The sequence below is a fragment of the Lethenteron reissneri genome, chromosome 46 (genome assembly GCF_015708825.2).
Source record: "Lethenteron reissneri isolate LAM-NWPU_2019-01 chromosome 46, ASM1570882v1, whole genome shotgun sequence".
NCBI lineage: Eukaryota > Metazoa > Chordata > Hyperoartia > Petromyzontiformes > Petromyzontidae > Lethenteron > Lethenteron reissneri.
Genome location: NC_083824.1, coordinates 6,501,737 through 6,528,042, shown reverse-complemented (window position 1 = coordinate 6,528,042; position 26,306 = coordinate 6,501,737).

Below are 26,306 nucleotides of genomic sequence, written 5' to 3'. Positions count from 1 at the left end.
TAGGGAGCCATCCCTTGACCGCACCCGGGCATCGATCAGCCTCCAATTGTATCTGTACCAGATGGAAATTCCTCCGGTACAGCTATTGAAGGCTTCACGAACTACGTGGTCAAAATAGATGTTAAATAATGTGAGAGCCAGAGTACATCCCTGTCGCACCCCAAGGTGTACAGGGAATGGCTCTGACTCCCGGCCACGTAGTTTTACCCGGGCCCGCTCACCATCATGAAGGTCCTTAATGATCGTGAGCAGAAGGTCAGGGACTCCGAAAGCACGAAGAACAACCCAGAGCCCAGGCCTACTGATGGTATCATAGACCTTGACCACGTACACACAACCATGCACACATACACGTGCACACACACACAGACACACGTGCACACACACGTGCACACACACGCGTGCATACACGTGCACACACACGCGTACACACACACACGTGCACACACACACACGTGCCCACACACATGTGCATACACACACGTACACAAACACACGTACACACACACGTATCCACACACGTACACACACAAACGTGCATACACGTGCACACACACGCATACAGAGACACACGTGCATACACACACGTGCATACACACACGTACACAAACACACGTACGCACACACATACCCACACACATGCATCGCTTTGCCCCCACCCCCTACCGACCGACCGCAAAAAAAGGCGGAAAAAAGGATTTAATGCTTTTATTTCAAATGAATAATTTATCACAAACACTCTTTGCAGTCCTCCCTCTATTTCCCAGATGGAAATCTCCAAGCCCAGTTGCACAACGCACACTGTACGTTGTTTAATTCACCCGAATGCCATTGTTGTGTCGCTCCATCCCAATTCATCGTTTTTATGTTCCGTCTCCGCGTGTTTTCTTTTTGTATTTTGTCTAAACGTAGTCGGAAGAGCACAGAAGCCTCCTCGGTCCGTTGGCCGTTGCGATTCGCAACTCAATTCGTTCGCGTGGATTGTTGTGGGCAACACAAAGACACAGATCCCCCGTGTAGCCTTGACGAGACTGCTGGGGCAAGTGCTGTTAGCGACTAGCACCTACGAAGGCCGGCACGGCGAACGATGCGGTGGGAGCCCAGCACCACGCCCGGTCGCCTTTGTCTCCCCAGTGGCGACGTTGTGCACACCACACCAGGTACTCATTTGAGGCCGAGTCGATCTAGGGAGAGGCCGAGGACCGGTTCGGTCAATCGTCACCGGGGTGTTGGCCGTGAGCGGGAATCGGAACTGGGGTTGCCGGGTTTTTTTTGTGGTGCAGCTTAGCGCGCTAACCGCTGCACCACCGCTCCCCGCGACCCGGGTCTGCATCTCGCCCGAGCGAAATTTTGCTCGCGCACGCCGCTGCTACTGCTGCTGCTGTCGCTGTGTGTGTTCATATACGTTGGACTTCTTTCGCACCGTACGTTGCCAACCGTGCTCATCGGAGTTGGGGGTGGTGGTGGTTGGAATGGCCTTCACTCGAGCGGATCCCCCTCTAATCTATTGCAGGGCGCGGCGACCAAAATGACAACACCGGCCAAACATTTTTGTTTACGATTAGGGTAATTCGTGTGGTGAATCCGAGACGATGGCAGGGGTTCTTAATATAAAAGCAGAAAAACCCTCACGGAAGGCAGCCCTCAAAGAGCCGCAGATTGCCCAGCCCTCATCTCGAGACAGATCTTCTACTGGAGGGCATTTGGCCTACTCTTCCACGGTGGCTAGACTTCTGAGCACCCACGCCGCTTGACCTCACCATACTCTACCTGACCATCGACTCTCTGTGTGGTGTGTCCATTTATACTGCTGGGTGGGCGGAAGAGGAGGGGGCGGAGGGAGGGATTTGCATAATTGCGACCTCTGGATTGCAAGTTCATTTAATAACACTTCCATATTCTTGGTTATGTCGGTAAAGTCACGTAGAAGGGAAATAATAAAAATAAACAATAAAATGCTCACGACGTTTCGATTGCAACACAAGCAATCATCATCCGGTGTGAAAACCACGGCAAGAAAATTTGAATTATATTGTTTTATTTGTATTATTGTACTAGCTGTACTACCCGGCTTCGCCCGGGACTTGTATCTACCACGGCCGGCCGCCTTTGTCTCCCCAGTGGCGATGTTAATACGCTACAGTAGTTAAGTTACTCGTTTGAGGCAGAGTCGACCTAGGGGAGGTTCAAATAATCGTCACCGGTGGTGGCCGTGAGCGGGAATCGAACTGGGTTTGCCGGGTTGGTAGCGCAGCGTAGCGTTAAGCACTACACCCACCGCTCCTCACACACCACACACGCACAGACACACACACAGACACACACACAGACACACGCAGACACACACAGACAGAAACACACACACAGACAGCACGCTAACCACTACACTACCGCTCCCCACACACCACACACGCACACACACAGACACACACACAGACACACACACACAGACACACACACAGGCAGCACGCTAAGCACTACACTACCGTTCCCCCTACACAACACACGCGCGCGCGTCCATAGGTACACATACACGCGCTTGCTGCAGACACACACGACTTTCAGGGTGCATACGGCAGTAAACGACTGAAATAATAAAGCGGCAATGCTGTGTAAGGAACGCCTTAGACCCGCATTATACATTTGTGTAATGCGAGCGTAAACACACAAACACACACAAACACATACACAATACACACACACATACATGCAGACACACAGACAGACACATAACACACATACATACACACACATACAAACACAGAAACACATACACACACATACATAGACACACACATACATACACACGAACACATCCACAGACGTACATACACACATACATACAGGCACGCAGACATACACATAAACACATACAAAAAAACCCACATACATACACACACACATACATACACACAAACACATGCACACACATACATACACACATGCATACAGACACACAGACATACACATAAACACATACACACATACACATGACCCGGCTTCGCCCGGGACTTGGATCCACCACGGCGGCAAAACCGACATACATACACACACAGACATACACACAAACACATACACACACATACATACACACATGCATACAGACACACAGACATACACATAAACACATACACATGACCCGGCTTCGCCCGGGACTTGGATCCACCACGGCGGCAAAACCGACATACATACACACACAGACATACACACAAACACATACACACACATACAAACACACATGCATACAGACACACAGACATACACATAAACACATACACATGACCCGGCTTCGCCCGGGACTTGGATCTACCACGCCCAGCCGCCTTTGTCTCCCAAGTGCCGATGTTAATACGCCACACCAGTTACTCGTTTGAGGCTGAGTGGACCTAGGGGAGGTTCCAATAATCGTCACCGGTGGTGGCCGTGAGCGGGAATGGAACTGGGTTCGCCGGGTTGGTAGCGCAGCGTAGCGTTAAGCACTACACCCACCGCTCCTCACACACCACACACGCACAGACACACACACAGACACACGCAGACACACACAGACAGACACAGACACACACACACACAGACAGCACGCTAAGCACTACACTACCGCTCCCCACACACCACACACGCACACACACAGACACACACACAGACACACGCAGACACACACAGACAGACACAGACAGACACACACACACACAGACACAGACAGCACGCTAAGCACTACACTACCGTTCCCCCTACACAACACACGCGCGCGCGTCCATAGGTACACATACACGCGCTTGCTGCAGACACACACGACTTTCAGGGTGCGTAAGGCAGTAAACGACTGAAATAATAAAGCGGCAATGCTGTGCGAGGAACGCCTTAGACCAGCAACACATTTGTGTAATGCGAGCGTAAACACACAAACACATACAAACACATACACACACACACATACACACAAACACATACACACAGACATACACATACACACAAACACACACATACATGCACACACATACACACACACAACATACATAGACACACACATACATAGACACACACATACATACACACAAACACATGCACACACGTACATACACACATACATAGAGACACGCAGACATACACATAAAGACATGAAAAAAAACCCACATACATACACACACACATACACACAAACACATACATACACATACATACACACATACATAGAGACACACAGACATACACATAAACACAAACACACATACACATGACCCAGCTTCGCCCGGGACTTGGATCCACGATGCCCCGCCGCCTTTGTCTCCCCAGTGACGATGTTCACACACGACAGCAGTTACGCTTTTGAGGCTGAGTGGACCTAGGGGAGGGCCAGGTCCGTTTCAAATAATCGTCAGCGGTGGTGGGCGTGAGTTGGAATCGAACTGGGGTCGCTCAAGCAGCTTAATGACTGTTTGTACAAAGAACATATAAAGAATCGATTATAATAACCAGGCAAGAGTCCACATTATAGACTGCCAGTACACGCACTCAGCTTCATAAGCAGGCTAGAGTGTACATGATAGAGTGGCAGTACGCTCACCGAGCTTAATAAGCAGGCTACAGTGTACATGATAGACTGGCAGTACGCTCACCCAGCTTAATGAGTATTTGTACAGTGAACATTAAAGTAATCGATTGTTGGCGCGTTGGGTTTAAAAGTAATATTAATAGCACACATTGTGGTGGGGGTGTAGTGAAGAGTAGGAAAAACTTTGATGAATTTACCTCAGAGTGGCGTGGTGGGTGTCGAGGCCTAGTAGCGTGCAAAGCCTGCGGCCTCGCCTAAAATTGTCGGCTTGGAAGAGGCAGGGTACGGGTGGCGTTCCTTCCCCCCCCCCCTAGCGCTCCAACAATACTGTGTAATGGCTATTATTTAATTAAATACGGAGCTTATGAAAGTGGCGAAGGCGTGGCTAGCCGTTGGCAGGGGCAACCGCCGTCCAATGAAACTGCAGCCCTTGGCGAAGGCGTGGCTAGCCGTTGCCAGGTCCAATGAAAGCGGCGAAGGCGTGGCTAGCCGTTGCCAGGGGCAACCGCCGTCCAATGAAAGTGCGTATGGGCCAAAGTCCACACACACACACACAGACAGACAGACATGAACGATTTTATATATATAGATTATTTCCCTTCTACGTGACTTTACCGAAATAACCAAGAATATGAATCTCTGCAGTCACGAAAGCTTTAAATCGAAACGCTTCCATACTAAACAAATCAACGATAACACATGCTCAGCTCTTTGTCAATCCACCGATGGCATCATCGTCCGTGGGGCTTGTTTTAACCATACTTCACCACATTGGTTCGCGTGGCCTGGTGGTAGCCGTCTGTCAAGGAATCTTACTCGGGTACGATGACCACTGCACACCAACACAACAATAGTTGTTGCTGCTGCTGTTGTTGTTGTTGTTGTTTATTTATCCAGGCAAGGCTCACTCAAGTCTCAAGACGCACAAGATATGACGCTTAAAGGATCCACGCAAATGGGTTCACGAAACCCACTTGCTGTACTGCTATCTCCGGGGATAAACAATCGCGGCCAATGCCTCCAAACCATCGGATTGCGAACGCGGGCACGTCTCGACATTTCACCCCGAGCAGGGGAGAGAGAGAGAGCCAGGAGACACATTGTAAACAATAAATTCACCCCCCCCCAACTCGATGAAAAATCCCGCAGTCAGTTTATATTTAAAAATGTATGGGTTGACTACTGAATTACGTTGAGCTAATGCGTTTCGGCAATACCGGTCGCAAATAAATTATCCGCGTGCGGTGGCGACGCGATCCACCGCTATTCAAGCTTGCGGGGAAGCATCATGGTTCGGTGGGATATGGGGCCGTCCATAAATGACGTCACGCGATTTTGGACGATTTTTGACCTCTTCCCCCCCCCCCCCTCCTTCGTCACACGGCGTCACAAAAAGTCAGACCCCCCCCCCTCAAATATGACGTCACAAAGCTCCGCCGCCCCCCCAAAAAATGCTTAAAATCGCTTTAAACTATTGTTATTATAGTTCGTATTTAATGTGGCGCTACACTCTGATGTTGTAGGAGAAAATATTCATTAAAAAGTATATTTAATTCAGTAGAACGTGTTGTCTATATTTATTTAAAGTTGCGAATTTTGATGTGACGTCAACTTTCTCAACCCCCCCCCCCCCCCCGTTACACATCGTCACAAATGTCTGACCCCCCCCCCCTAGGTGCGTGACGTCATTTATGAACGGCCCCTACGACGCAGAGACGGAAGCATCGTGTGCGAGATGACCACCTGTAAGGGTGCAGTACAGCAGGTAAGGGTTCCCTTTTTTGAGTGTCATCATCTCGTATGTACTCGGCTCGTCGTCTCTTGGGGGACTCCTGGAGACAAATCGTTGTAAAAGGAAGTGGCCAAACACCCCCAAAAAGTAGAGTCTGAGGACCGTCGTGAAAAATGGAAATGCCGCGAACGATTTTGGGAAATGCTGTCTGTTTAGAAAAAAACCCATTTGTGGGTAGGATGCGCATTGTTGTTAACAGCCCTGAGCCAATGGAGTAAATTCCACATTGCCATGGCCACGACCAGTAACTGTACTTGACAACTGTTTACTTTAAATAGAGGGGAACTCAGGTTATTGACGTGAAAGGATGATGATGATTATTGTGGTGATTGATGGTGATGACTGATGAAATTACTTACGATGGTGTAAGTTAATGGCGATTAATGATGTATGACGATGTAACAATTTATTGACTGATGGTGGTGGTGGTGATGGTGAGGTGACTTATCATGATGATGAATGACTGACGATGGTGGCAATGATGGTGGCGGTGGTGGTGATGGAGATTGTGGCAATGGTAATGTAAAGGATGATGATGATGATCATTATTTAAGCTGATTGTCTCATACATTCGTGATGATTAAGTTGTTGATGGGTGGTGGTAGTGGTGAAGATGATAGCGATGCCAATTATGAATAATGATGATTATGATTGCAGACATAGACAGTTGGAGGGGACTAAACAAAAAAATATAGATTTTTTTCCAATTTTTACCAGGTAAGGCCCACTGAGCTATGCAGTTATTTTTCAGAAGGGACATGACCACAAATGATAGATCAACGAAGTGGCTTATCACGTGGAGATTTAAGGCAGCCAAAGACTCTCAACGCGTGACGTTGATTTTAAATGCGGAGGGAAAACCCGAAGGACCTGGAGAAAAATCCACTACTACCACGGTGAGAGAGAGAGAGACACGCAAACTCCAAATGCACAGCAGGCGGCAGGGTTGGGATGGAACCCACGACCTCCTGTATACCAGGCGAGATGGTTAACATCTCGCCACCATGGCTCGAACCCAAACCCAAACTCACCTGCCTCCCAACAATGACACCAAAGCCCAGATATTCAAAGGAAATACGTAATAATTAATAGAATATATTTATTACAATTATATTAAATTAATAAATTCTAAGTTATACCGAATTAATGAGTTAATCATGTTTTATTACACGAAACTATGTTAGCTTCTATAAAATAATATAAAATGTATTTTTAATTATACTGAATATAATATAAGTACAGTATAATAATATCATCATATATCAAAGAGAATCAAGCCCACTCGATAAGCCAGTCGTGTGTACAATGGATAACGACAAATACTGCGCTGGTCGCAACATCGCTGCCCTTTCATTCGCATTTCGAGTCTTAAATGCTCTTGTGTAATTTACTGATAAAAGCCCTTTATTGCCCATCTCGGTGGCAAATTATGTTTTCAGGCTGATGAAAGGAAGCGGCCCAGAATCAACCACGGAAGCACAGACAACTGCTTTTGCATATTTATTACACCGAGTGTTGCAGTGCCTTTGGTATAATTAATGAGAAGCCGGCGCTGATATTGCATTTCCTGGAAAGGCTCGCTGCTGCTGTTGCTGCTGGCGAGAGTGATCGCAGTTATACACTGTTGTTAAATTGAGCTGTACGCCTTTTGGCGTCTTCTGGTCTAGAGCACCGTTTGAGACGAGGCTCAAAAGAAAGCTGTCTCTGGTGTGGACCAATCAGTTTCAAGGACAATGCATATATTATCAGAGTGTTTTTTGTTTGCATTCTGACCACAAGTATTGTGGTTAATGCACACATGATTCCTTGTAAAAAGGTTTCAGTTTTGTTGCCAGAAAAAAGGGGAAAACCTATTCTTATGTTATAATAGTGCTTCGTTTCTACGTGTGCGTGTGTATGTACGGAGAGCGGCAAAGTAGCGCTTAGCGCGCGGCGCTACGAATCATCAGTGACGATTATCTGAACCGGTCCTGGGCCTCTCCTAGGTCCACTCAGCCTCAAATGAGTACCCGTTGCGATGTGTAAACATCGGCACTGGGGGAGACAAAGGCGGGCGGGCGTGGTGTTGGCCACCCACCACCTCATGTGCCGTGCCGCCCGTCAGAGGTACTCAATATAGCGGGCACTTGCCCTGACAGTCTGTTGAGGCTATACGAAGGATCTGTCGTCTTGTGTGTGTCTGCATGTACGTGGGGAGTAGTGGGAACAGCGGTTAGCGCACTGCGCTACGAACCTGGCCACGGGAAGTATCCCGAGAAACTGATTAATCGACAGCACAAAATTTGGAAAAGGTAAAGGCGCAATCCTGCAATTACTTGCCCACTCCACTGCTGGCGGAAAGGACGCCACTTGAGAGAGCTCAATGGAGCCCTTTTATAGGATATTTGGCCTATTCTTCCACCGTATTGGAAAAGGTGGGGGATACAAAGACAAAGACAAAGATCCCCCCATATAGCCTTAACAGATTGTAGGGGCAAGTGCTGTTAGCGAGCACCTATGAAGGCCAGAACAGTACACGAGGGGTTGGGTGGCCAGCACCACGCCCGACCGCCTTTGTCTCCCTAGTGGCAATGTTTACACACCGCACCAGGTACTCATTTGAGGCTGAGTCGACCTAGGGGAGGTCCGGGACCGGTTCAGATAATCGTCACTGGTGTTGGCCGTGAGCGGGAATCGAACCCGGGTCGCCGGGTTCATAGCGCAGCGCGCTAACCGTTACACTACCGCTCCCCACACACGTACACGCACACACGTACACACACACGTACACACACACACGTACACACAGACACACAGACACACACACGTACACACACGCACGTACACGCACACACGTACACACACACTTCACCACACCACGTGCGACCTGAGGGTGGAACCCATGTGTTTTTTAACCTCTGGGTGGACAGAGGCGGTGATTGCTCCGTTGCTTTGAGAAACGATCTCGGTGTTTCAGCTGCCGCGCCGGGAGGTCCAGTCGAGCCGTCGACGTCGCAATTGCAACTCAACGGCCATGCCCACCACAGCGAGGACGTCGATGGCAATTCGTGGCTGATTAATCGGCATTCTCAGAGCTCCTGACTTTAACACGTAAACGCCTTTTGAAACATCAGCACAAATTGTGCTGCACTACGTGAAACGGCAGGTGTGTTATACGTGGGAAAGAAGTGGTGGTCTACATGCAATTTGCAAATTGTCCTCATTTCAAACGTATGCTGTAGCAGACGGGAATTACATTCATCATGCTTTTCCCCAATGGGTTCAAAACTGTTTGATTGAAGGCAAAATTAATGTATTCAGGGTAAAATAAAACATTGCTCTGAATTTCATTAACTGTCACATTCAAAATGCGTATTCTAATTTTTTTTTTCGTTTCATTATATATTAATACGTAGATTGTCTGGTAAAAAATAAACTGTGGGTGAGACGGCATCACTGGAAATATACTAAGGTAGTGAAATCAAATCCCAGTTGGCGGTCAACTCAGACCATCACCCCCTTGGGATGAATCAAACACGTACCAATTTGTGCAAAGCTGACACCGACCATCCGATGAAAAAAATGCATATATGTAATAAAAAAAACCTCCGTTCTGTATCTCCACATATAAATACAACATTAGTACTAGTCCATCAGCCTACTGGCTTTCCAGACGCATATTATTCATCAGCATTTATTTCAGCGAGCACAACTGTGCACCGGTTTCGACTGACTGGGGTCTCATCAGCAGAAGCAGCGTGATTAAGCAAATGATGCTGGTTGACCAGATGCCATTGGCAAGAGCGTATAAACCAGTGGTCGGCAACCAAAATAACGACAAGAGAAATTGTTTTTTTTTTAACAAATTCGGTAAACAAAAAAATCAATATTTCAAGAGCAGCAATGCCCGTGGCGAATATAAGACGGTGGGTCCTTGATAAATGACGATACGAAGCGACCCTCAAACAAAAGCCACCACATACGGCTCCAGAGCCGCAGAGGGCTGCTCTGGACAATGGGGGGCCCTGCTCAACGCAAATAAGCGATGGAGTGTAAAACAAACTCATTGTGCATTGCTGCGGAGGATTAGCTTTAACATCTTATAAAGTCAGAGCTCCATTCAGAGCGGTGGCGAGATGTTCGTGCCGCGGTGGCCAGATGTTAACTACCTCGCCTGGCATACAGGAGGCCTTGGGTTCGATCCCCGACCCTGACGCCTGCTGCTGTATATTTGGAGTTTGAATTTTGTCCCAGTGGTCGGTTGGATTTTAGAATCAACGTCACGTGTTTAGGAGTATTTGTCTGCTCTAAATGTTCACATGAAAAGCCACTTAGTTGAGCTATCATTTTTGATGGGTCGCTTCTGAAAAAAATAACTGCATCGCTCCGTGGGCCTTAGCTGGTAAAACAAAGAGTTTCGTTTAAATGCACACCTCTCTCTTAGCCCCTCGAGAAGCCTGGCCCCTACCTCAATGGAGTGGAATGGGGACCAGCAATGGATTCACAAATACAATAGCGACACTTTCACCTCTTGACTTTATAAAAAACAGGAAATAACTCAATTACACAGTGCAGTATCAATATCGTGTCCATGTTGATATCAGGCAATTTGGGAAGAACCAATTTAACCGCGTTAAATCCACGCAAACTACACCTCCTATCCGCAAGTTAAAGTCGTAGATTAATACAGAGACGGTGGTAAAGGTCATGGCGCAGGCCCTGCAATTGCACACTCGGGCCCCTGCTGGCTGAATGACCTCCACCGGACAGAGCTCTAAAGCGCCCCTCTTCCTCCATAAGTACTTGAGCCTACTCTTCCACGCCGGCCAGACTTCTTCTCGGGATGTTTTGTATGTGTTCTTGGGTTTTTTCGGTAAAGTCACGGTTTCGGTAAAGTCACGTAAAAAAAAAAACCTAAGAATATGAATCCTTGCAGTAACGAAAGCTTCAAATCTAGAAATGTTTTGTATGCACGTTGAACAAACTCTTTCGCGCCGCACGTAGCCAACCGTACCCATGGGAGGCGCAAATCGGAGGCGCGAAGGGAAGGGAGGTTGCGGGATTTTCCCCGCATCTTTTACCCCCAACGCATCCGACCTGCCGAGCGATTAGCCCCGGCGCAACCGCGCGCACACTGACAGAGGCCAGGGTGGAGGGATTACAAGAAGCCTGCTCCGTTGCTTGCTTAAACTTGCGATGCGCGGGTGTCACTGCGCGGGTGTTGAAACCCGATGCTACTGGGTAAAGAAAGCACTCATCGGGAGCGAAGGGCACGGTCGCGGTTCCTCTGCTCTGCGCGCAGATCATTTGAGCTCTTGTCATTTGTCACAGCGCTGCCAACGGGACAATAACGCGCGCTTGTCAACAGCTCCGTCTCATTAGATGCGAACTCATTGGCTTGGAAAGCCACATCGCGTATTCGTTTTTTTTAAAGCGTTGTTATTTTTAGCCTGACCCCCCCCCCCTCGAGCCCCCGCAAATTTACGCTGCCGCTGAACGTCACGCGGACTTAAGGTTAACGCGGGGGTTACGAACGGACGCAGTGGGGCAAAGCGTGGGCCCTCTTGCCTCTTCCAAGAGCGACGTCTGGCCGGCGTGGAGGAAGAGTAGGCCAAACACACACACACATCCACTACTGATAGGGGTTCCTCCCTCTAGTCGTAGAAAAAACCCATTCCACCAGCACTGGTGTGAAATGTCAATGCTGCCATGGTTATCTTCTGACCTGGGGTTTTTGTTGTTGTTGTTTGGAGATGCATTAGGTCCAAGTGTCCAACGTAAATAGACAAATCTCATGACGTCGAGTCGGTCTAGAACACCGCTTGGCACACCCCTGTGATGTACCCCACCCCACCCACAGCCAGACTTCTTGCTCCATCCTCGTCTCCTCTTCCAAATGAGACACTGGCAGATCCTGTTCCAGTCAACGGCTGTTTTTGCGAAAGCCTCCGCGACGAGAGGGCTTCGATTGCGCCCCGTTTCCAGCCGGGGAGCACGTGGACGCAGCCCCCCCCCCCCACCCACCCCCCCCCCACGAAATAGAAAGCTGCCACTTAACTGCACCCCCGTTGACGGGCTGTTTATTTCCATTTCTAAAGCTTCCTCCGTACCTCCCTCGACAGAGGTCCGTGCCCAAGGATGTGTCAAGCCAAAGGCTGGATTAAACCGAAAGATGACGTTGTCTTTGTTGCGAGGCCCAGAATATTTTAGTTTTAATTCGTTCAGGTTTATGCTAACTCGTGGACATAATGTGAAAGGTAGAACAAAATGTTAAAGGTGCAGCCCTGCAATTGCTCGCCCATGCCACTGCTGGCAGAAGGGACTCCACTCGAAGACAGCCCTTCTCGACGATATTTTTGGGATACTCTTCAATGTCGGTCAGACATCTTCAAGAAGGTGGGAGTACCCACACTTTACCCCACCCATCGACGAATTGTCGTGCAACGCATTTACACTCGAGGGCGCCACGATGGCAGGATGTTAATTACCTCGCCTGGTATGGAGGAGGTCGTGGGTCCGATCCCGACCCTGACGCCTGTTGTATATTTGGAGTTTGCGTGTCTCTCTCCCCGTGATTGCGTGGATTTTTCTCAAGTTTTTTCCCTCCACGCTTAGAATCAATATTCGTGCAGAGCATTTGGCTGCATTTCCGCGTGAGAAGCCACTTCGCTGAGCAATCATTTGTGGTCATGTCGCGTCTGAAAAAGAGCTGCATAGCTTAGTTGGCCTTAAATTTCGATTTAAAGCTTTCGTGACTGCAGGGATTCATCTTCTTGGTTCCTTCGGTAAAGTCACGTAGAAGGGAAATAATAAAATAATAAAAATAAAACATAATAAAATAATTCTCACGACGTTTCGGCCACAACGCAAGCAGCCGTCCTCAGGTCAAGAACAGGTCTGTCGGAAAGACAGCGTCTGAATGAAAACCACCAGGCTTGGCAGCGTATATTTAAGCTGGGTTGGAAGGGGAAGAGCTGCCTTGACAAAGGAATTTGCATATCAAGAGGAATTTAGCATATTTATATAGTTGGCCTTACCTGGTAAAATACAATTTAAAAAGCAGTTAACAGTTAGTTTAGTTACACTGCTGAGTGGAGGTAGACGACGGGGATTTACTGGTAGGAACCTCCTGGTTACACCAGCCCACAGGGGATTATTGTGTCCGTCCGTCGTGCAGGGAAGGGCTGGGTGGGGAGGGAGGAGCTGGGAGGGGAGGGTGGGGAGGGGCTGGGTGGGGAGGGTGGGGCTGGGTGGGGAGGGTCTGGGTGGGAGAGGTGGGGCTGGGTGAGGAGGGACTGGTCACCCCATGGTTCCCTTATAAAACTCAACGTTTAACCTACTCACGCCGGCTTGTGCCTGCCCTCACAGTCGGCCATATTTGCGAAATACACCACGCCGCCGTTGACCCTGGGCCATTGACCGAGCAACCCGACGTTCCTACCAGCTCCCTCCGCAGGAATGTGTTAAGAAACTTGCACCCTTGTTTCAACTGCCTCGCCTGGGGAGATCAAATGGAAGAGGTGGCCAAGTCCATTCCCGTTTCACCATGGCAGCGTCTATGCAGAGTAAGTGTGTTGAACTTATTTCACACGTACGTAGCCAACCGTGCTAATCGGAAGGTGCGGGTGAGAGGACGGATAACAAACTAAACACAAAAAGCAATTCTACAGAAATTAATTTCAAGTGCATAGCTCCAGTGGCTTCCTAATAGTATTGGGTTGACTCACTACATTATTATTACGCTTGTTTACCTAATAATGTTTTACTGAGTCTCAAAAGACTATTTTTCCAGGAGGGTCCTGCCAAGTATTCTTTGCAGTCGGTGGCCAGTAAATCAGATGTGCGGGGGAAGGACAACAATCTGAAAACAATAAGCGGTTCTTGCTCTCTCTAATAGCGAATCACACCTCCGATTGGCGCGGTTGGCTACGTACGGTGCGAAAGAAGTTCAGCACACATACAGTGCGTACATCTGATGGGCTGTTTGAGTCGAGCACGTACCCTAACCTCTGCGGCTACCGGGTTAGATTCACCAAGATGTTGGATGAAGGGCCTCTCTGCGCCGTGTCAGGGATTGGTGGGTCGTTGACCATACTTCACCACTCTGGTCTGTGCGGGTTGGTGAAGGGGGTGGCACAGGGACAGTTCAGCAAGTCGCTCACGGCAGCCGTGGCTGGGAATTGAACTCAAGTCGCTGGATTCTTAGGGCAGTGCGCGAACCGCTGTGCCACAGCTTCAACGCAAAAATAAGTATAACCCGTAAAAACAAAGTTTTTCACTCTAAATCCTTTATATGCGTGGCGGCTAGAGTCCTCTCGTCCTCTGGCTTGAGATGGCTGCCACCTATGGGTCAGATGATTGTCTGCCAGTATTAAGCAATTGGTAATTAAATATTTAATTTGTTTTCCCTAAACAATGTAAAATTTTGAATTTTTTTTTTTCACGAACATTAATTGTCTCGCACAACGAGTCTGTGTGCAAAATGTCAGCTCGATTGGATCACGGAAAGTGGGTTAAAAAACGACCGAAAGGTTTGCACGGTCGTAAGCGCGCAAGCAAGCACGCAAGCACGCAAGCAAGCGAGCGAACTTAATAGAAAGGATTTAATAAAGCTATACACACACGACGTACCTTAACATCAGCTACTGCACGGCAGATGTAACATGCCGTGAAATGACTGTTAAAAATAATTACAACTATTATTGACATCATCGTGACAGCGGCAGTAGCATGTCCGTCTCACCGGCAACATGGTCATGAATTCATAAATACGGGAACACACACAATTTAAAAGCCAGAATTGCAAGTTTTCCTTCCCCGTGGTTCAATCGCCGCAGTTGCTCGCTCTATCATCCCACACGTTCTCTCTCAGCAAAACTAACCACTTGAAGCCATTTCACATCACCCACTGCGCACAGCTTGCCGCCACAAAGGCCAGGAAAACACCACGCCGACTGGATTCTCGGGCCTGAGAGCGTGAATTCGTCACTCGCAGGAGGTGAGCGGCGGATGTTGCCGTTGAAGACGACGCTTTTGCATTAACCGTCACCCCATTTGACAAATAATATCTGAATCGAGCCGAGTCTCCACATGGTGTGTCTGTGTGTGTACATGTGTACGTGGCTGTGTGTGTGTACATGTGTACGTGGCTCTGTGTGTGTGTATACACATGTGTTTATGGTGGGGAGCGATAGTTCAGCGAGCGGTTAGCGCCCTGCGCTATGAACCCGGCGACCCGAATTCGATTCCCGATCACGACTAACACCACTGACGATTATCTAAACCGGTCCTGGAAATCTTCTAGGTCGACTCAGCCCCAAATGAGTATCTGGTGCAGTGTGTAACCATTGCCAGTGTGTAAGCATTGCGACTAGGGAGACAAAGGCGGCCGGGCGTGGTGCTGGCCACCCACCCCCTCGTGTGCCACGCTGGCCTTAATAGGTGCTCGCCAACAGCACTTGCTCCAAAAAACTCTGTCACGGCTATAGGGGTGGGGGGTGGGTGTCTTTGTCTTGTAAATATTTAACCGTTCATGTGACAGGAGCGTTTTACATTCGCTAACACGTTCCAGGCTGCTCGCAGAGAAATAAACGTAAAACCACCGTCCATAGATAAACCCGCAATGACCGTGCAGTCAACACGCACTGCAACGTACAAATTATCGCGGCCTAAGCATCGCCGGCAAAAAATTGTAGCGAAGGTTACGCACACATTGAATTCCAGTGATTTAAAACATTGTTTGGTAATATTGCCTCTTTCATCGCGCTCACGGGTCCCCAACCCCTATTCATGAACATTTCAAAAAATAACGAGGACGCATCGTGTCTCTTTATGTTGACGCGCATTAAATACCACGCCTGTCTGTTTACATAAGCGGGGCAATTGGAGATTCGCTTATTTTAGGATGCGATTTGTTTTGTCGGTCAACATGCTGCATATGTGATGTGTTTTGGCATTAATGCGCGTGTCATCATAACAGTGGGGTGAAGGATACATCGTGGCGCCCCCCCACCCCTCCCGAATTAACACAGCTATCGGAGTTTCACAGTACAGGCGTGTCTCGCTCAACGAGTGTTTTTTTCTACGAGAATTCGCCGCGACGGGCAATTTCTAATTTAGACCCAATTTGTTCACAAAACGAGCAAGGTGTTCGCTTAGCGAGCGGAGGCCCGATCGATCGAATCCGTCCCGTGGCGGCAGGGGGCAGACAGCCGTGCAGTGCTGCGTGCCCACGTGATTAAGTCGTTAGGGGGAGGGAGGAGGCCTCGTGGTGGCACTGAGACGGGTGGGTTGTGGGGCGTTCGATTCCCGCTCACGGGCAACACCGGTGACGATTATCTGAACCGGTCCTGGGCCTCCCCCCTAGGTCGACTCAGCCACAAATGAGTACCGTACCTGGTGCGGTGTGTAAACATCGCCACTTGGGAGACAAAGGCGGCCGGGCGTGGTTCTGGCCACCCACCCCCTCGTGCGCCGTGCCGATCTTCATAGGTGCTCGCGAACAGCCCTTGCCCTACAGCCTGTTAAGGTTACACGGAGGGTCTTTGTCTTTTTGTGTGAGTGTGCGTGCCTCTCTTCATCGTTCGTAATCAACATTTCACGATTGATCTCTTTTAAAAGAAGCGCATCAGACGGATGCTTTATCAGTTGGAACTTTAGAACTTAAAACGCATTTATTTATTCCCCCCCTCCTCCTCCCCCTGTGACGCCAATTAAGGTTACGCAACCATCGTATTTCGCAATTAACACCCCCCCCCGCCCTCTCCCCCCGCAGTCGTCTGCCAAACCAACGCGCTCCGTTATGATATTGGGTGTCTCGGCACATTATGAATTCGTCACGCGCGATCTAATGCTGACGGGTTGTTTTCACGGAGGGTGACGACGTTCACGCCATTTGCCGGTCGTGCCACGTGTCTATGGAAGTTCAGCGCTACCGATGTGAACTCAAAACTACAGTCGGTTTGGTTTCACCAAAAATGAGAATGACAACAACAAACCCCTCTGTAAGCCGGACGGCATGTTCTGGCGAGCGCAGGTCATTATCATCGCCTTTGGCATCAGCCGTAGTCAATCCACTGCTGGATGAAGGCCTCCTAAGCATAAACGGAGTGTGACTTCTTCACATTAGGAATCGCGGATATAGAATTAAATATGTATTACTCTTTGTTTTTTTTCGGTTAAGTCGCGTAGATAAAAAACAATATAAAATACAATTGTTTTCATTTTGATAAAATTGTTCTCATTTGTATTTATTTTAAATTTTCACCTAGAATAAATATGTATTACTTTTGTTCCTTAATTGCTAACTACTGAAGATAAATTAGTAAAAGTGTCCAGTTTTATGGGGGGCGGCAATGCCCCTCCCCCTCCCGTGCCCCCCCCCCCCCCCCACAACATTCCGGCAATGCTCCTAAGTGCTCGTTGCGTGAGCCAATAGCTGAAACCAGTAGCGCTTCTTATCCTGGGGTGCATCACGCACCCCCTGGGGCTGCGAGATGCCCTTTCTGGGAGTGCGAGACACGGCCAGGTTTATTATTTGTTAGAAGGTAAATAATCGAAAACACAAAATTAAGCACGGACACGTAAGTACAGCTTACTTTCAATGGAACCTCATTTGCCAGTAAAAATATGATGATTGTTTTTTTCCTTTCTATCTGGCAACAAAACTGACACCTTTTTTACAAGGAGTCATGTTTACATAGACCACAATATTTGCAGTCATAATGCAAACAAAAAACATAACTCTGATAATGTGCACTGTCCTTGAAGTTGATTGGTCCACACCCGAGACAGCTTTCCTTAGAGCCTAGTCTCACATGGGTTGGACCAAATGACGCCCATGTGAGACTCGGCTCTAAGGAAAGCTGTCTCGGGTGTGGACCAATCAACTTCAAGGACAGTGCATACATTATCAGAGTTATGTTTTTTGTTTGCATTATGACTGCAGGTATTGTGGTCTATGTAAACATGACTTCTTGTAAAAAAAGGCGTCAGTTTTGTTGCCAGATAGAAGGGTAAAAAACCAATTATATTACAGCTTACTTTGTTGCATCAAACACCGATGTATTTGTTAGCATTATACATGTTAGACGATTGAGACCCGAAGGGGTGCAAGGCTGCAGTAAAGGTTAAGAATCACTGAATTAAATAATAGATTGCATTTTTTCCGGCAGCAAGGGCCCAATAAGCTGCTAGAAGGCTGTGGGTTCCATGAGCGTGCTGCGACGATGTTGAACAGCACTGATCTTAGGGGCCGTCCATAAATGACGTCACGCGATTTTGTACGATTTTTGACCCCCCCCCCCCCCCTTCGTCACACGGCGTCACAAAAAGTCAGACCCCCCCCTCAAATATGACGTCCCAAAGCTTTGCCCCCCCCCCCCCCAAAAAAAAAAACATGCTTCAAATCGCTTTAAACTATTTTCATGTAGTGCGTATTTAATGTGGCGGTGCACTCTGATGTTGTAGGAGAAAACATTTATTAAAACGTCTATTTAATTAAGTAGAACGTGTTGTCTGTATTTATTTAAAGTTGCGCTATTTTGATGTGACGTCACATTTCTGAAACCCCCCCTCGTCACACATCGTCACAAATGTCTGATCGCCCCCCCCCTCCAGGTGCGTGACGTCATTTATGGACGGCCCCTTAGTGGCGCAATCATTGCGACAGACGTCGCGAGAGAGAAACAGCGAGTATGGGCACATGCTTTACATGTTACAGAGATATATATAGATCGTCTATACAAAGCGTGCCTGCATTCTTTGACGCTCAAGACTATTGGAAGGAGATTTAAATCATTTCATTTAACAAAGCGAACACATTCATCACTCGTTCAATTGTCTTTTTATTTTCAAACAATAATAACGAAGGTAAATTTCGATTTAAAGCTTTCGTGACTGCAGGGATTCATCTTCTTGGTTCTTTCGGTAAAGTCACGTAGAAGGGAAGTAATAAAATAATAAAATTATTTTATTTTATTATATTATTTTATTATGTTTTATTTTTATTATTTTATTACTTCCCTTCTACGTGACTTTACCGAAAGAACCAAGAAGAGGAAGGTAAATTTCGATTTAAAGCTTTCGTGACTGCAGGGATTAATCTTCTTGGTTCTTTCGGTAAAGTCACGTAGAAGGGAAGTAATAAAATAATAAATTTATTTTATTTTATTATAATATTTTATTGTGTTTTATTTTTATTATTTTATTACTTCCCTTCTACGTGACTTTACCGAAAGAACCAAGAAGAGGAAGGTAAATTTATCACCCTTTGTTATTCCACTGCTGAATTAAAGCCTTCCCCGTGCAACGTGAGTCGCGAGGTTTGTTTGACCATACTTCACCACGCTACTTCGCCACTTATTCAGACATCAGAATATATATTTATACTGGAGGAATCTGATGAGCCATGCAGCTCTCTTTCACAGGTGTCTAGTAGAATATAATTATATATTCAACAAGACTCCACCCCATATGTGTTTTAATACATTTGTATGCACTGTTCATGCAACGTCAAACTGCGTTGTTTTCAATGGACGAAAAAAAAATCCCCCTCCAACGATAACATCAATTTCCACGTGAAGCCACTTCGTTGAGCTATCATTTGTGGTCAGGCTGCTTATGACAAAAAATATGTATCTGGTAAAATAAAAACATCGTTGAAAAAATAGACTGCCGTGGAAATTTCCGCACATTCGAAGGCCAAAAATGTTTTAATGCGTAACATAGAAACTCAACACGTGTCGTATTCTGTCAACACAACGCTGCCTATGATAGTCCTCGGGCCAGACCAGTTATCGGTAGCACCCAAGGTGGCAAAACGTCAATGGTGCCACTTTATTTGTTACACCGACACAAGTAAAATAATACGTGATAACCTTTCCAAATGAGCAGCTGTTTAATTTTTCTCGCAGGAAACCTGTTTTTGCACCTATCACAATCACGCCTATTTGCCAGAACGTTACAAGTAAAACATTCCAACACCTTTGCTGTTAATTAAGACAGTAAATAATTTACAAAATGGATGTTTGTCCCCAAGGCGTGTATTTCATACATATTCTTGCATTTATTCACGCTTGCTCTTCCATTTCAGTGACTTATTGAAGTCTGGAATATATTGGCGCTCTCTGTTTTCATTCTGTTTCTCGCAGCTTGTTTGTTCATGATCATTGACTGGCAGGTGAGGCAAGTACTGGTGGTTCTGTATTATATCTGTTCAGTAAAGATATCTAAAATGCTATGTATTGTTAAAGTACCCGTAAAGATTATTAGTTAAAGGTCAGGCAAAAACAATGTTTTTTGTTTGATTTGTCAATTTTTTTTTTTTTTGCTTCGAAAATTGTAAACTTTCATAACATGCACACAATTATTGCCAATAACTTCACGCTTGTCATTGGTAACAATCGATTATTAAAATCATAACAACGAACTATTTACTATAACACAACAAGAAGACCATTCAATCAGCAGCTGGACAGACTCCTACATTCTGCCTCGAGTTGAGATGACGGTCATCCCCGACAATGGAGGCTCTCTGCCTACCATCAATGCTCCAGCGACACAAATGTCTACTGTCAACGAGGTGCTTAACCAGTCACTGAGCGTCGTGCAGTACTTAAGCCTGACAAAGATTGTCTGCGTCTTTGACCGAGCCCTGTGTGCAAAGGCTGTCGAGATCACGTGGAAACACTGTGACAAGTTCCATGGTGTCATCGACAGGCTTGGGGTATTCCACACCATCTGCACACCGCTGGCGTCAAGAGGAAAGCGTTCCCAAGATGCTGGACTCCGAGATCTCTGCATTGAGTCTGGCACGATGCGGAAGGCTCCATTGCTGGTGTTATCGATGGCCGTAAGTACAACAGGGCAGTGCGACTACACAAACTTCTGTATGAGGCTTCCGTGCGACTGACACGGAATGGTTTCCTGTCCTGGTTGGAAGCAACTGACATGAACGACATGGTTTACCTGGATGAGACACTCAGGACCATTGACAACCTTGGGAAAGAAGTCTCACAAGCCGCTTTGAAGGAGGTCCTCTAGAACAGCTCATGTACACGCATCATGGAACTGTTTGAAGTCTACCGCGAGTTCCTCAGAGGTGGAAACAGAAGCCTCTCAAACTTCTGGATGTCCTATTTTGATACAGTTGAAATCTTGTTGGGGCTCATCCCAGCATCCAAAGAGGGAGACTGAATGCTACACTTGGCAAGCATTCGAGCAGTGATCCCATGGTGCCTCGCTTATGATAGGATCAATTATGCACGCTACCTCCCGTACTCCTACGCCCAGATGTCTCAGCTGCCCATCACACACCCAGATGTGTACACGGAATTCATGAAAGGTGGCTTCTCAGTTCAACTGGGCTCTACTAATTCTAGATTTGAAGCTTTCGCGACTGCAAGGATTCATACTCTTAGTTCTTTCGGTAAAGTCACGTAGGTAAAAAAATTTAATAAAAATTAAGAGTATGGGCTCTACTAATCCCTTTGGTGATGATTGATTGTGTTGCAATCAAAACGTCGTGATTTAATTTACTTTTATTTATTTTTTGTTTCTATTTTTTTTATTAAAACATTTTACATACGTGACTTTAAAATTGAGTTACAAGATTTGAGGATACAACAACGACAACAACAACAGACAGAGTCAGTTAAATAAAAGCGAACGTCTCTCTCGATTGGCTCTCACCTTCGAGCACCCCGGTGTGACCACGAATAACGAAGGCACCCGCGTCGCCAGCGGTCCTCCGGCACACAACGCTCACCACCACACTCGGACGTCAGCCCCGCCACACATTTCCAATGATGGGGCAGCATTAACGCCGGATGCAGTTGTAAAGCGGGTTTGTGTGTTTTTTTTTGCAATTGAATCACGGGTGGCTGAAACCCAGATTCGAACCCATGAACCCTTTGCGTTGATTGCTGAGTGTTTGGACATTTCTCACTCCGCAGGGATGCGGCCTCGTGCAACTATCAAGCAGAGGTCGAAGGTTCGATCCGATCTCCCGATGCGGCAGAACAAAAAAGTCAGACCCCCCCTCAAATATGACGTCACAAAGCTCTGCCCCCCTCCCCAAAAAAAATATATAAAACATGCTTCAAATCGCTTTAAACTATTGTCATTGTAGTGCGTATTTAATGTGCCGCTGCACTCTGATTTTGTAGGAGAAAACATTTATTTAAAAGTCTATTTAATTAAGTAGAACGTGTTGTCTATATTTATTCAAAGTTACGCATTTTGCTGTGACGTCACATTTCTCACCCCCCCCCCCTCGTCACACATCACAAATGTCTGACACCCCCCCCCCCCTAGGTGCATGACGTCATTCATGGACGGCCCCTAAAGTGCGAACTCTGCAACGTCTTCCAGGACGACCTAGGCCACCGTGGGCGGGCAGGCCAAAAGTGCCCTCTCCACCTTGGCCCGAGAGCTTCCTCTACGAGTGGAGAGCCCTTCCGCCGGCAGTGGCGTGAGCAGGCAATTGCAGGGCTGCACCTTCACCACCGTGTGCTCGCGAGTTCATCTCACGGTGGTCGCCGCGAGAATCCCGCTCGCGGTAGCAGCAGCGGAGCACGTGCTAACAAAGGGCTTCTGTTCTGCTCTGCTGCATAAGATGATGTTGCTTGTAAATTCCTGGGTGTACATTGGGGGGAGGGGGACAGGCAGGGGGCCTGTGCTCAAGATGACGGGGCGTTGGAGGGGGCGAGAGAATGAGTTTGCTCGGAGAGAACGGAATGATGCCTCTTCTGTGATGATGCGCTTCCGGTTTGTACCGCGAGATGCTCGGCACGTCGTCGTCCCGAGGTTCGGCTCCGCAGTTGCTGCGGGTGGCTTATTGCAGGAACTCAAAGTTAATTTCAAAGTTCATTTATTAGGTTAATAGCCCTGTGAGCCATTCGGCTCTTGAATCGAGTGCAACCGCAACAATCAAAAAACAAAAAAACATGAACAAGAAAACATCTTAAAGTGACTAAGTGCAAACAGAAAATCCAAGAAAAGACAGCAAAATATTGTAAGAAAAAAATCACCGTACACCAACCCTGTGCAAATATCCCAACTTAGATTAAGGCCATCAGTCTAACTCTGTACTACAACAAACAAACATGGCCAAACCAAAAAACTCTTCGAAAGTCACCAAAATAAAGCCATAAAAGCAATGAAACAGTGATCATAGGAACTGTGACCGAATTTTCACAATAAACGACGTCAACAACATGTACTACCAAACTCTGCAGCCATAGCTGGCTGCATGAGTCACTCCAGAACAGTAGGAGCATCAGTCGGAGTATCAACATTTTTCAATGCACCTTTAAGATCAGCGCACTAAATCAAAACACAGATCATACTTTGCATACTTTGCAGCGATCATCCGGAGCGAAACATTGAATCGAGCGTCTCGCTCCCTCCCCCCACCCACACCCCGCCAGGCCCCACAACATCGTTTGCATCCACGTGGAGATGACGCGCTGCTGGCAAACGCCGGGAATGCTCCGCGACCGAGGGAGACAGTGAACGGCTGATCTCAGCTTTCCTGAAAAAGCCTCCCCCGGCATGTGGCGCGAAACATCGGACATCACGGCCAAACACAACCGTGGCACAACGGGACCGAACAAAAAATAGAAACGCACCTGGGACAGTTTCACAGCACGGCCTTTAAGAAACACGCGAAAGTAGCAGCGTCTTGAATTTGGGCTCCACATTTGTTTCTACGTCGTTGTGTTACTTCGTTTTGAGAGGAGACCGGAGTACACCGAGTAAGCACGCGGGCGCGAAACGTCGGACACTGCGCTTGAGCGACGCGCGATGACTGCCTGCTTGAAGACGAGCAGGAGGGCCGTTGCGAGCCAGAGTCGTGGTCATAATAATTGAGCATTGGGATCCTAGAATGGAATGCGCATTACAAATTTTGGATTATTATTATTTGCCGCAGCCGACCGTGACACAAAAAATTACTTGGCAGGACCCTCCTGGAACAAAAAGAAATATGTATTTTTGGAGGCAGCGAAGGTTTACTGGGTAAACAAGCTTCGTAAGTAGGAATAATACGACGAAAAAATGCATTGGGTCGACCCAGCACTGTTATGAAGCCACCGGAGCTGTGCAATTTCAAATTTAAATTGGAAACTCATTTCTTCATAATTGTTTTTTTTTTGCGTTTCAATTTGTTTGTGCGGACGCTCGGCGGTTAACCACGTGGTACGTTGGCGAGATGGTGGCAGGCCTTCATCCAGCAGTGGATTGACCATGGCTGCTGATAGGGTAAATGCCTCGGTGGGGCATGTACGCCTGTGTGGGGGTGATGCGTTCAGCGTGCCGTCCTTCTCCCCCGCCACCTCTGATTGGCACGGTGGGGTGCATACGGTGCGAAAGAAGTTTAGCATGCATAGTTCATATGATGCGTGGTGCGGCATTGGTGAGCAAGTGAGAGGGGGAAGGGAGGGGAGGGAAGGAGGAGGGAGGGAGGTAGGGGGAAGGGAGGGGAGGGAAGGAGGAGGGAGGGAGGTGGGGGGAAGGGAGGGGAGGGAGGAGGAGAGGGGGGGAGGGAGGTGGGGGGAAGAGAGGGGAGGGAGGAGAGGGAGGAGAGGGAGGGGGGTGGGGACGTGCGGCTGAATCCTCACCCTCCCCTACCTCTGCCCAACGCAAGCAGGACAATTTACAGGCGCCAACGTTGAGCGGCAGTAAAAGAGAGCGGAATTACCCCGAATGTGTTCCTTGGCTCCTAAGCAGTCCAGAACAACCGTTTCAAGTGTCAACACCGCGAATCGAGCCTGGTTTTATGGCCTTCGGGGCAACGGAATGAATTGACCACGAACAGAACTCACCCGCAGGCTGTTACATTTGCTGACTTGTAGCCGTGGGTGGGTGGGGGGGGTTCTTTGGTCGAGTTTACATTTTTTTGTTAAAACGCGCAGCAGATCGGCGGCCGTAACGAACCACGGACTGGAGTTGAACTCGGAACCGCGGGGAGCTACTGGGTATATTTACGCGGCGGAAGTGAAGCGTGTTCATGGCCGTCTTTGAGTTGTTTTGTCGCTATTTTAATGTTTTAATTAGGAGACTGCCAACACATTCCTGGCGAGGATACGTTTCGTTCTGCGGTACATTTTAACCCGGTTTAAATCACTTCACGACGCCGGTATATATCCTAAACGATCGTCGATAAGACTGCTGAGCGCTTGCAATGTACAACACTGGCCACTGGGAACTGCGGTTGTTAAAATGTTACGTCTCTAAAGTTCTGGCGACTTCCTCGACCCATCATTTATTTTCGCGACCAAAAGGACCAGCCAGGGTTTATCTCTTTTTGTTTGCAAGGCAGCCATCACGCCCACCGGCTCACAAGACAAAGATCCCCCGTCTAGCCTGAGCAGACTGTCGGGGCAAGTGCTGTTAGCGAGCACCTATAAAGGCCGGCACGGCACGGCACACGAGGGGGTGGGTGGCCAACACCACGCCCGGCCGCCTTTGTCTCCCCAGTGCCGATATTTACATATCGTACCAGGTACTCAATTGAGGCTGAGTCGACCTAGTGGAGGCCCAGGGCTGGTTCAGATAATCGCCACTGGGTGTTGGCCGTGAGCGGGAATTGAACTCGGGTCGCCAGGTTCGTAGCGCAGCGCAGCGCTAACCGCTACACTACCGCTCCCCCTGTCCACCAGTTCACACAACCACACACACACGCGTTACCACTGAAGCCCCCCCACCGTTCTTAGTATGGGTTTCTTCCCCCACGTGTCTCGTTTTAATTGGCAAAGTTGTGGCCCTGCAATTCCTTGTTCACGCCACTGCCGGCGGATAAACCTCCGCTACAGAGGGAGCTCAAGGGAACACCCCTCGACCGGGCTATTTTGGCCTACTCTTCCTCGCTGGCCATATGCCTTGGGAGAGGTGGGGAGTACCCACGCTTTATCTCACCACACGCGACCTGCACTGATGTTTCAGATACCTGCACCAGCGCATGGAATCGAACCCCCTGTGTTG